The following is a 13,591-nucleotide window of genomic DNA, read 5'->3' as shown; positions in this document are numbered from 1 at the left end:
TCAGGACATATGAAGAATTAGTAAGTAATTAACAGATAATTAATACAACTGCTGATCATTTGCAGCAGATACGTGGACTTGGAGCATGGATTTCTTCCATACTCAGTTCATCTTCCATTGCCACTTCTTTGTAGTTACTAATTTTCCACTGATTTAGGTAATATTAGGTATTATTTAAGATAGCTCTGGGTGAAAGTAACAAAACACAATGCAAATTGGCTTCGACAGTAAGGGAATTTATTGGCTTAAATTGTTGGAAATCCAGGGGTAGGGGAGGCTTCAAGATTTGCCTTCATCTCCTGGTGCTGCTTCATTTTCCTGTGATTCATTCAGTTCTACTTTCTTGTGCCTGCGAGCTTTCTCCTCTGACTGATCTTGAGATAGAGCAATAGTTCTGCATCCAATGCACAGGACAAAGTGGCTAAAGGGAAAAGACAAAGAGACGTCTTTGTAACCTTTCCCGGGACAGCAGGGAAGAGCTTTCCTAAGACGGTCGTGAGCATGTGATGACCATGAGCCATTGTGCCAAATTCCATCATGTGGCCCCTCCTGCAAACTTAAGAAGACCGGTCATACGCTTGGAGCTGTGGGTGGGTCTACACTCACCTGAGACACCTGAGTTGACTGGAAAGGAAGAAAGTACTCTAACAAAACTGGGGATCTTTTGGGAAAAAGAAATGAGAGAAATGATGCTAGGTACGCAATCAACAACAACCACTACATGAGCTTTTCAAAGAAACTTCTTCCCCAGTAGAAACGAAGGCTACCATTCTAATGTTCCTCTTGCTGTTGTTCAGCATTAATGGGCTCTGGCTCAGCTAACTATAAAATGCTCCCTGGGCAAAGAGTCTATTTCCCACAATAATTTTACAGATATATTATTGGGGAAAACTAGTAAATATTTATTTAGGAAGAGTCCATTTCATATAACATCAAGAATAATGTTTATTCTCTGTATCCTGCATACCTAAAATAGTGCCAGGAACATGGTGATTCACCAGAAATCCTGATGCTGTTTCTTTCTACTTCTATGTAGTGTAATTTGGAAAAGAAAGCTATACTTTCCAGGGCATTTAATATTCTGATGCATAAGATCTTTCAAAGGTGTGCAGTCTATATTTTAAAGTATTTAAGAAAATTTAGCTCACTGATTACAGATGATGGTAGTTATCTCCCTATTGCCATGATAGACTTTGGTAGTAAGGAAATTTTATCTTCATCACTTCATTCATAAGGAATACAGTAAGAAAATACCTCTGCTTATAAGCTAATATCTAATAGACCCATTATGAGATATTTGGGATGGAGTCATTGTATTTGGGGTAGAGGTTTTTTTTTTTTTCCTCCTACTGAAAATAATAGTGCCCTCATAGTTTTCAGCAAGAAAATTTATTTTGACTTCTCTTAAAGTAATATTATATTAAATCTTTATTTATAAAATCCATACTACATCAAATAGGTTTGTTTTATAATTGTTTAGTCATTTTTCACTGAACATCAGAGGCACCTCAAAGGGAGTAGATTTCTATTGAATATCTCTCTCTGATATGTTGACTTTCAATGGCTCAGTGATATTGATTCAATTACATTAAGCGGTGGTAATAATGATACCTTATTGATTCTTCCATTTTTTTTTCTTTGCTTAAACTACAACTTTCCTAAGATTCATTCATGATTGGTAATTTTCTAAGAATCATCATCCTAAATAGTGTGAATATCAAGACCCTATAAATCAGATTGACTTAAAGAATCGATAGTTTTGGTGGAGTGCCTGGGTTGTTCAGTAGGTTAAGTGTCAGACTTTAGCTCAGGTCATGATCTTGTGGTTCGTGGGTTCGAGCCCTACACTGAGCTCTCTGCTGTCAGCACACAGCCTGCTTTGGATCTTCTTTCAGCCCCCGTCTCTCTGCCCCTCCCCCACTTGTGCGCATGCTCTCTCTTCTTTCAAAGCTAAATGAAAACATTTTTAATTTTTTTAATGTTTTATTTATTTCTGAGAGAGAGAGAGAGACAGTGTGAGCAGGGGAGGGTCAGAGAGAGAGGGAGATACAGAATCTGAAACAGGCTCCAGGCTCTGAGCTGTCTGTCAGCACAGAGCCCTATGTGGGGCCTGAATCCACGAACTGTGAGATCATGACCTGAGCCAAAGTCAGATGCTTAACCGACTGAGCCACCCAGGCGCCCCAGTGAAACCATTTTTAAAAGATCCATCGTTTTGCTAATCACTAAACAAAAGTTCAGTATCTGTAATAAAAAAAAAACAACCATGGATTCATCAAATTCAACAATGACAACAAATATGTACACAGATATGTACGCATGTATCTATGTCTATGAAGGCCATAATACCAAATAGGCAAATGGCTGACAGTGAAAAGAAATGAATAAGAAGCATGAAAAGACGTCCAATAGCCAAATAATAAAAATACCAATGAAACTGACGATGAACGATTTTCTAAAAACATGAGAAAAAGCTTGTTGTTAAATACATACTTTGAAGGGATTGAATATACACCTATGATACAGAACCATCATATGTTGTAGCAAACACTCCTCTCTGTTAGCATCGAGTGAAAGGAGTGGAGCAAGAACTAGAAGGTAGAGTTCTCACCCTTATTATCCTACCACCGAGGTTGTTAAAAGATGCTTACATTTCCCGTCCTTTAAAACTTGTAAGGAATTCTTCAGTAATGAAGAAGTGAAGTTTGTAAACTAGGCCCCTTGTAAAACCAAATTGTTCTGAGCCCCAGGACTTTCTTTCCATTTATTGATGGGTTCAGATGCCTGCACTCTATCTACAGGTACCACAAATAAAGTGCTGTTAGCCGCTGAATGATATTGACAGAGCTATCAACAATCTGCAGATTTTCATTGTGAACTATGGCATCCTGAAATCAGTTGAAGCAGAAATAATATCTCTGTGTTGAAAGATTTCAAGTTCCTTTTATTGATAGGTGAAGTGCAAGACTGGATATGAGTGACTGAAGAATGCTTTAAGAGGGCAGAAATCGCAGCTGGAGCACTGCCTACGATCGTGAAAGGGAAAACAAGAGGTAGGGAAAGAAACCAGCCACGCTCTCTGCTGTTTGGTATATTAAGCTTCAATTCACCTTAGGTTCTTTATCCAATTTTCATCAGGTTTACCTCTCTGCTTTATTCTCTTCGGAGCGCTGTAAGGAATTATCAGCACCACAACCCTTTGGCAACACTTAGTGGGAAGCCCTGGGAGGTCAACAGTATGAGCTGGCGTAATGACATCTTCCTGCCTGGAACAAAGATAGCATTCATCATCATTTAAGTAGACAGACGATGCTGCCGGACAGCACGTCGACCGTGGATTTCCTCAGTGTCCGTCTGGAGCCAGCCCTTGTCCCTGTGTCTATGTGGAGGAAGAGGAGGCTCAAGGCTGGATAGTGACTCTTGCTAGAACTTCAAGGAAAATTAATGCCCTAAATCAGTTGGTTAATTATCTGTATCATTGACCTTGGCGCCTTCATGGGAAAAGATAGTTCAGATGTTGCCTGGTGGTAAACAAAAAATTATAATGCAAGCATCCATTGCATAATCGACAGACTTGAGGGTGCTTTAGTAATGCTGAAGGAAAGGAGCCACCCTGTCCAAAATGAGTACCTCTCTTTTTTTTCCCTTCATTTCCCTTTATTTTATGCATTTCTTATTCCCTCAACATAGGCGTCACTCAGTGTCCCTAAGATCAATGCCATGTGTCCTGTAAATTCATTCGTCTTTTGATTAAAACTGCCTTTGTTGAGCAAAGTTCCTCGGATAGTTTTTCTATCTCCTAACTGTCACACAGTCCTCTGAATGTTTTTAACCTTGTCAGAAGCTGGGGTTCTCCTTAGTTGATGTGGATCCTTGCTTCATAGTGATATGAGATATTTAATCCTTGCCTGCTTCATAACACTGTTCTTGCCAGCCATCTCTGAGCCCGAGCACAACGTACAGATGTCATCATTGAGGCTGAATGTCAAAGCATAATACCGCATGAGGTCAAGATAAAAGAGGAACACCTAGATGGAGAAGCCAAGCCTAACACACCCACACTCCATAAAGCGGGTGAATATTAGCTGGACTCTGTGATCTCACTCCGCAGCAACCACGGCTCGCACAGGGCCTTGCCCCTAAGGTGAGCCATGTGGCCCTAGCACAGGAGAATCACCCTTGTCACAGAAGGTCCCTCCAGTGGTTTTATAAATCTGAATGCTTATCGTCCCCTTCCCTCCAAAATATGTGTATCAGTATCAGATGCCAGGGTTTTCCTGGCTGTGTATGCCTTTGCAAAACCACAGAGAAGGTCAATTATAGTCTTGAAAAGAGAGTGCTAATCCTACTAGAAGTAGTAACTGAAATAGCCAGGTTTTTGTCATTTCTTATTACTGTTCTGGCTCTTACTCTTTCTGCCCTGGTCCATCCAGACCTCTTCTTTACCTCCTCCCACAGCCCTCTTCTTCTTTTTTTTATTTTTAATTTTTTTAAGTGTATTTATCATTGAAAGATGGAGAGAGAGAGAGAGAGCACGAGCAGGGGAGAGGCAGAGAGAGGGACACACAATCCGAAGCAGGCTGCAGGCTCTGAGCTGTCAGCACAGAGCCCGACACGGGGCTAGAACTCGTGAACCGTGAGATCATGACCTGAGTCAAAGTCAGACACTTAACCATCCGAGCCACCGAGATGCCCCCACGATCCTCTTCTTTATATCTGAGAATGGGGGATGCTAGGAGATATCTGCTTTTGCCCTTTGAATTCTCCACATGATCCAGACTGACACTTGAATGGGGAAGAGATTCTGCTACTGTTACTTGGTTTGGTATCTGATTGTGTTAGGAGAGCCCATCATCTCATTGGTCCATCCATTCATTTACTCACAAAATCATTATTCATTTATTCATTAAATGACTCATACCTTGTATGAACCCTGCATAACTCACAAGATGCAAATAATTCAGATGGAGAAAACTTACAGTCTGGTATTGGAGATGGGCATTGAAGATAATTACAAAGCAGTGAATCAAGGGTACCTCTGACTAGAGCTGTAATGGAGAAGCACAAGGTGCTTTAAGCACACGTACACCTAATCAGGGGACTCAGGAAGATTTCCCAGGGAAGTGACACACAAGCTGAGTGCTAAAGGCTGTACAGAACTTGTCTGGGCAAAGGCAGTAAAAGGCCAAGAGTGTTTCTGGCAGAAAGAACAGTATCTGTAATATTGTTGAGGAGGAAAAGAACGCTCTGTGTGGGAGGCACGGAAAGGAAAAAAAAGAAACCTCTCAGCAGGGCACAGTGAATGAAAAAGATCGACAAGATAAGGCTAATGATGTTGGCAAAGGTCACATCATGCAAGGCTTTGTAGGGCTTGTTAAGGAGTTTGGATTTATCATACAAGCACTGGGAAGCCAAAGAAGAATTTTAACCTGGGTAGTAACATGATTTAATGAGCATTTTAAATGATCACTGGGTGCTTTATGGAGTATGGATTTGGGTGGCGGGAGTTTAGAAGCATGCTGATCATCATCATTTTGGTCAGTAATTCTTACAACGTATTAAGATACCCAAATTAAGTAACAATAGAAATGGAAAAACAGTAGAAAACTGCAACAAATATCTAAAAAATGAAACTGATGCTCTGGGGAAATGTGGGGAAAAGGGTATGGAACGCAGCTCCTGGATTTTGACATAAGTGGTTGAATGGGTGATGGTGTCACTTTACAGGGTTTAGGAGTACTTGAAGGGGAATAAATTTGAAGGAAAAGCCTATATGTTAAATTTTTTGAGAGGTTAAGTTTTAGGTATCTATGTGAAATCAAAGTAGACCTGGTAATTAGGTAGCCAGAGGTATAAATTTCTGAAAAATCGTGGTGGTTAAAGTCTGACTGGGCTTTGGATCACCCAGATATTTGCTGAAACATTATTCTGAGTGTGTCAGTAGGGATGTCTTCTTGTCTTCTTGAGATTAACATGTGAATCAGTAAATTGAGTCAAGCAGTTTGCCTTCCCAAATATGAACAGGCCTCATCTAGTCTGTGGAAGGTCTGATTAGAACAAACAGGCTGACCCTCCCATTAGGAAGAGAGTCTCCTCCTGCCTGATGGTTTGAACTGGATCTCTGTCTTTTTCCTGACTTTGGACTTTAGAAACAAAACATCAGATCTTCTTGACTCTGGAGCCTGTTGGCTCTCAGACTAGAATGTACACCATTGATTCTTCTGGTTTGCAGACCTTCACACTCGAACTGGAACATTTGAACATTGCTTCTCTTGGGGTCCCAGCTTCCCAATGGCAGATGTGGCCTTCTCAGCCTCCATAATCACATTAGCCAATTACCTATAATAAATTTCTTCGTGTGTGTGTGTGTGTGTGTGTGAGTGTGAGCGTGTGAGTGTACATATATATCCTTCCGGTTCTGTGCCTCTGGAGAATTCTAATACAAAAGGTATCTGAGTGGTGATATAAATTTAAAATTCTGAGCATATAGATGATAAATGGAGCCACTGGAACTGATGAGACAGCCTGAAATTGGGAAAAAGGGAGAGATTCTAAAACTGAGCCTTGAGGGATTTCAACATTAGAGGTTGGATAGAGAAGGACGATCCAACAAGAGACCGAGAAGGAATGACCAGGGAAGTAGGAGGCAAAGTGAGGGATTGAGGCATCATGGAAGTAGAGGGAGATGCTTCAACGAGAGGCAAATGGCTGTACCCTCTTGTGCATTTAAGGAGTTAAGGACTGGGCACTGTTTGTTAAGTTGAGCAAGACAAAAGTCCATGCTTATAATGGTGTCTAATTATGAATCGTGCTGGCAGAAGTCACATGGAAGTAATACGAAGCATGACTTAGAAGTGAGGAGATAAAGATATTGAGTAGAAAATTCATTGAGAATTGGTGTAAGAGAAAAAAGAGAGAACAGATTGTAGCTACAGAGACCCTCGGAGTCCTGGAAGAAGAGTCACCCAAGCTAGTCAGTAGTGTTCAAACAAGTGCAGAGGAGCTGAGACAACATTCTGGAATGTTCTGGGAAAACCTAAACTCTAGCTTCTGGGGGGGATATCTAATAAAGATTAACAGCCTATATAAGATACACACCCCTATGCCAGTGGACTTTTACATGAGTACAAGCACTTACCCTCTCATACAAACAATTCCAGAACTTTATAAAGCAAAGAAAGATTTGAAAAACAGCCATGTTTTTAGAGCTGTCATTTCTAGTTAATAATAGAACTTCAGATTACAAATTAGAATGTCATGTTAGAAGTCCTAGATTCAATCCAAGATTTGTATATGCAATTTCTTCTTGATATCTCTGAGCTTCACTTTTTAAAAAAATATACCTGATGACACTCACCCTGTTGAACTCAGAGAGTCGCTGTGGGATCTAATGAGATAATGGTGTGCTGGTAGTTTAAAATGCTGGCCAAACATATTTATGGGGCACCTGCTTCTCTCCTATGCAAATAAGTCATTTGAGCAGTTCCAACCATTTGCAAAAGCTTTTTAACCCCCCACTTACTTTGTACAAAAGCAACCATATCCCTTGTAGTGAGTCTTGTGAAGTTGCTTATGAAATGTATTTGGTAATGGATGTAGACATTAGATCTCAAAGAGTCTGAGTTTGTGATTATGAGAAGGAGGCTCTGCAACTCACACAAACTGGCAGACTTCCATGGTCAAGAAAACTATCTCCGACGGGTCTTAGAACCAAATAGCTGTTTTATAAGGAATGTGTACACTGAATATGAAAGAAGATGAAGAGGATCGTAAGGGAGGAAAAATAATTTTCCCTCTACCCTTCCAGGGCCTTGGCTGAGACTCCTCTGTAATAAAAAAGACAGATGAATGGGAGAAAAACAAACAGAGATTTAATAACGTGCATACCTCCTGTATACATGGGAGAGACACAGGAAAAGTGAGGAACTCCCTCAAATGGTCCAAGCCATCACCTTAAACTCCATCTTCAGCTAGAAACAAAAGACAGCTGCTACCAGTGGGCCAGGCCTGTTACCAGGAGGTTGCCAGGAAGTAACTAGTAACAAGACTAATTTAGAGATCTAAATTATTGCCTTTTCAATTGAGAAGTTTCTAGAAACTTAGTCATCCTTAGTACACACAGGGAGACAGCCTTACAAATGGAGATTTCCCTTGTAAATCTAAATGCTCTTACCACAGGTCATATACTTGGTTACTGTAACGTATACTTGGTTTTTAGAGCTTTCCTGGTGTCTGCTTTCTTAAAAATCATCAACCCCAAATAATCCTTATGCCAAAGAGGCATATTTTGGTGTGACCAGTTCTGCTACCCTTCACGAGAGAGGAGGCAGAAAGGTAGATAACTGGCAGGTGAAACCGAAGCATATAAACCATGTCCCTTTTATACATAGTTATTGCAATGGTGCAGCTCTTCAAACAGTGGAGCTATTTTAAAAAGAATGAGGCATGAGCATGGGAACAGAGGGTCAGTGTATCTTCACCAGGCAAAAATATAAAATCCAGCAGGAAAAAGAATGGTAGAACATGGAGAAGGTGGAGCACTATTAAAATGTAACACGGAAGGAGACTGTCTCCTATAATATTTATTTGTGACAGGTAAGTCAGTCCATCATATCACCTGAACCATGAAGAATTGTGCTATTGTATTAATTACTCTCTTTAGTGACTCTCTGAGCTTTGGACGATTTAAATTTCAGAATGAGAAAGCACTAATGGATATGGTATTGTAGATGTAATGAATTAGTATTTCACGCTGTGCTACTATCTGAAAGAGTGTTAAATGGTAACCCCCAGCCTGGCAGCACCCCACGCTTTTAGTGTGCATTCAGCCATTTGTTCCTATTAGTAACGGAGCCACTCTGGGGTCATGTAAAAATTCAAAAGGGAAAGAAAAGGAAAGTAGATGTCAGTGGGACACTTCGGGAAGATTAACATGTTTTGTGGTGAGGCTGTTTATGATACGCTTTATTGTGTACATTGACAATAAAACCCCAATAGTTCATATTTGAAAGGGAAATCATGTATCCTTTAGAAATGACAAATCAAACCTGCTTTCAGACAGGAGTTTTTAAAAGGCATACTTCCCCAAAAAATTCCATTTGGCAAATTGGCACAGATCTTGTACCATCCGATACTTAGCCATTTCCGCCCACCTATCCTGGGCTTCCATATACATAACAAGGATGAACAAAGAGGCTTATGGCAGGATATTTTGAGGCTCATTAAAACCTAATCAAACAGCAGAGGGGCACTCCAGTGTACTGCACAGTGTCTTCTGAGAACAGTCAAGGCCAAGTTTTCCAAGAAGAGGAGCAAGCCTGGAGATGAGTGTCTCTGGAAGGATAGGCACCAGGCCAGGTGTTAATGTCAGAAAAAAAAGCACAAATGAAATGGTCCCCTTCTTTACATGTCTTATAATCTTAATTTCCACTCTCCCTAATGTCTTTTTAATAATGTTATAAATCCTCATGCCAATATTTCAAAATGTCTTGAATTGGAAAACAGTCAGAAAGAAGAAAGACCCCTCTCCCACTTTCCAGGTGCATGTCCCCCTCCCCCGCTGCCCTGCCATGCATCTGCTTCTAGATCCTTTGTACAAACTCACTCTACCTCAAATCTCTGCATTTGTATTTCAGTTCAGCCTTGGGTAGGCTTCCCAGAAAGCAAAGCCCAAGGCAAAAGCTTATGTGTAGTGTTTTATTAGAGAGTACAATCCCAGGAAAATGGGATTAAGGGAAAAGGGGAATAAGAGGGAGATGTGAGAACCAGTATAGGGTAGGTTATCATTACCAAGCTGGCCATTTTGGTATTGAGTGTCACTGGTTGCTTGATCTTCTGGACTGACGTCCAATGAGCCATGTGAACACGTGTAACTTCACACCATGTGTCTGGGTAAGGAGAAAGGAAGATATTATCTGCCAGCTCCTATCTCTCACTGATCAAATTTCACTTCATGGGATAACTACCCCATATATCTGAGTTGCAGAGTTTGGCAGTGAGCAAGTTTCAAGGCCCCTCTTGCTTCAGTTCTTATAAAAATAGAAGGCCCAGGGTGTGATGGCAGGAATGCTTGGTTTAATGGCGAAAGTTGCTCTTGGGTGCTGCCTGCAGGAAACTGATCAGGATCCAAGCAGGTATCTGGCTGGTTATACACCAGTGGCCAGGACAGAGCCAGTGGCCTAGGGCCCCAGAGATAGAGGAGTCTATCAGACTCATCCATCCCCTTGCCTTGTATTGACACCCCTATTATAATTTGGGCTTCATTGCTGTGAGAACAAGATGCCCCAAGAGGGGATATACAGCCAGTCTCAGAGTCTCCTTCAAGGTGGAATCAAGCCCTAGTCTCTAAGAAGAACTAGAAGCTAGAAAGCGGGTGAAGGAACTACAACCCCATTCTTGCACTTGGTCTTGAAGCCATGACTGATCATTCCCCACCTGCCATTCTAGATTTCCCTTATGCTCAATAAAGTGAGAGGGAGACCGTTCTGTTGAGCTTATGTTTAACTTCCATCCTTGCCACTATGGCCACACTGTTGTTGTTTCTTAAATGTTTTTTTTTTTTTTTTTAATTTATTTACTTCTGAGAGAGAGAGAGAGGCAGCTTGAGCAGGGGAGAGTCAGAGAGAGAGGGAGGCACAGAATCCAAAGCAGGCTCCAGGCTCCAAGCTGTCAGCACAGAGCCCAACGTGGGGCTTGAACCCACAAACTGTAAAACCATGACCTGACCCAAAGTCAGACGCCCAACTGACTGAGTCACCCAGGCATCCCTACGGCCACACTGTTCATGGGCCCACTACACCTACACTGGGGCTGCCACAGATGGGAAGCCTGAGTGGCATGCACAGAATGAGTCACCCTACCCCCCAGCTTTTAAAAGCCTCTAATTCCGTGACTGTTCTCCCTTGAGCATTACCATGAGACACAAAGACCTGCATGCTTTGTGCCAACTCACAGATGCCCGCCCACATATATCTTTCCCACACTACTTTGTCCCTAATCTTCCAACGTTTTTTCTTCTAAGTCCTTGAACAAGCAATCAATTTATCCACTGTTCCCAAGCATCCATAGATATCCATATCTTAGACGACTTCTCTATCATTACAATGGGAACAACTAAATATATCGCTAGAAGTTTTGCACAGTGAGCATATTTAACTTCATCGCTGTCTTTTGGGGATATGCTTGAATGGGTCTAAAAAGCACTAGTCCAATTTATGCTCATATCAATATACCATACTGACCTATCAATGAACTATAAACCAGCCCCAGCACATTCAACTGATTGTAAGAAACCCTACTACCACCACTGTGATGCTATACGTGTGAGTTGAAGAACAAGTATTAGCACTTTAGAGGTAGATGCCAAGGTAGATTGAGTCACCTCTTCATGTAATTTACTCATGTCCTCTGGATCTCTTAGGGCTGATTCCAAAGTAAGAGTTTCCAAAATGCTATCCTTAGGGCATATTTTTGAGGGCCACACATGGTACCAACTGGCTTATCCTGGGTCCTCCAGAGAGCAGAGCCCTGGATTAAAACAACAGTAATAAAATAGGTAAAAAATTATATGTTACTGTATTAAGGAATACAATGCAAGGGAAACAAGATGAGGGAAAGAGGAAGAAAGGCAAAGAAAAAAAGATCCTATCCAGAGAGTGTTAGTACACAGACCACTACTTGGTATTCAGCATGACTGATTAGTCAGTCTCCTGGGGGGTGCCTTGAGAGGGCTATGTGAATGCTTTCATTTTCAAACAATCTGTCTGTGAAAAGTAGGGGTAAAAATTTATATCCCAGCTCCCATAACCAATTGATCAAAAACTTGCTGCAAATGCATGGGTCCTTTACCCATGGGGCAATCACAAATCCTTGATGCATAGGAGCATCTCACACCTCAGCATCAAAAGCAGAGTCTGAGGGTGAGGGGTAAGAAGTAATATGGTATGTATTGGGACGACTGGATGGCTCAGTTGGTTGATCTCAGCGTAGGTCTTGACCTCAGGGTCATGAGTTCAAGCCTTGTGTTGGGTTCTATGCTGGGCATGAAGCCTACTTTTATTTTTTTTTAATATTTTTTTTTAATTATTTATTTCTAGGAGAGAGAGAGAGACAGTGTGAGCAGGGGAGGGTCAGAGAGAGAGGGAGTCACAGACTGAAACAGGCTTCAGGCTCTGAGCCGGCAGTCAGCACAGAGCCCGACGCGGGGCTCGAGCCCACGAACCGTGAGATCATGACCTAAGCGAAAGTCGGACGCTTAACCGACTAAGCCACCCAGGCGCCCTAGGAAGCCTACTTTTAAAAAGGAGGAGGAGAAGAAGGGAGGGGAAGGGGGAGGAGGAGGAGGAGGAGGAAGAGAGAAGGGAAGGATAAAGAGTAATGTGGTAGGATGATGATGCAAAGTGCTGTCAGGTTGAAGCTCCAGAAAGTTGGTTGGAGCTCCTGTTTGATGAACAAACTCTTGGACAGGGACAATTGGCCAAAGACCCTGCAAACCAGTAAAGTCAAGAGGATTTGAACAAGATGACTGTATGATATAAGCTCTTTCTACCCCTGTCATCCCTTTCTCCAGATCCTGATTTTTCTTTTCTGATTTTTGCTTTCTACTAAAGTCTATATCTTTACCCACAGCTGTCATCTACAGTGATAATAATGCCCTCTCCCATCCATCCTTCCTTCCACCCACCAAATATATGCTCTGCTATAAGCAAAAGTACAAAATAAGCAAAGGGAGTTTTTGCCTTCTTACTACTTCCTATTGGGATTGTCTCACCAAGTTATCTTCAGCTCAATATCACCAACATTTATTATAAGCTTGACATCTGTGCTACAGAATAAGAGTGTAGACAGAGATCAAGGAAGTGACCCTTGACCTGATAAGCTTACAGTCTAACAAGAGAGACACTACAAAAGTGGGGCACTTCTCCTAACCTGGAGGACTAACCAAGTTTTCCTGGAAATGATGATTTCTGCTAAGTCATAAAGGATGTGTAGGAATTGGTCCAGCAAATATGGGGAAAGGAATTCCAGGAAGAATCACCTGATCAGGGCACAGAGACTACCAAGGGTACAGAGAGAACTGCTGTGAGCTCTATGTCAGTTACATATAACACGTGGTACAGTGTCTGGCTAGTGACTAGTAGATCATAGGAGATCTTTTATGTCATAATAGGGAACAAGATGGTGACTCAGTAGGTGATGTCAATCCAATGTAAAATTTGAAACAGAAAGAGTAAAAAAGCAGAATCATCTCCTAGATACACTACTCTGGCTAAAGAATACAGAATGAATTTATAGCAGCAGAGAGACTAATTGTAGTATTACTGCAGTTGTCCGAGCAAAGGATGATGAAGGTCTGAACCAGTAATGTGGTTACAGTTGGCCAGAGAGAAGGAAAGAAGTTAGAGATATATTTAAGTGGTAATATCAGTGACACTTCATAATCAATTAGATATAGAGATTGAGGTGAGCAGAGGTGATTGAGATTAGCAGAGGTACATTGGGTAACTTGAAGTTTCTGAACTTTAAATCCTGAGATGATGTGGAATAATTACCTGGGGTTGAGAATATAAAAAGAGATACAGCTTTGGTAAAA

General features: G+C 41.4%; 1 long non-coding RNA gene across 1 annotated transcript in view; it reads right to left on the bottom strand.

The window, feature by feature from the left end:
- Nucleotides 1–220: 220 nt before the first annotated feature.
- The window catches only part of LOC144226998 (uncharacterized), a 31,188-nt gene continuing 17,817 nt past the window's right edge, over nucleotides 221–13,591 (bottom strand). Inside the window, exons 2-3 of the long non-coding RNA XR_013333806.1 lie at nucleotides 3,111–3,266; nucleotides 221–421 (exon numbers count right to left, since the gene is read on the bottom strand). This is a non-coding gene — a long non-coding RNA (uncharacterized LOC144226998). The remainder of the gene's footprint in view (nucleotides 422–3,110; nucleotides 3,267–13,591) is intronic.

Source organism: Crocuta crocuta, unplaced genomic scaffold (assembly GCF_008692635.1).
Source record: "Crocuta crocuta isolate KB4526 unplaced genomic scaffold, BGI_CrCroc_1.0 scaffold32, whole genome shotgun sequence".
In the NCBI taxonomy this organism is placed as follows: Eukaryota; Metazoa; Chordata; class Mammalia; order Carnivora; family Hyaenidae; genus Crocuta; species Crocuta crocuta.
Note: the sequence above shows the minus strand (reverse complement) of the source record. Positions and strands in the feature narration are given on the sequence as shown.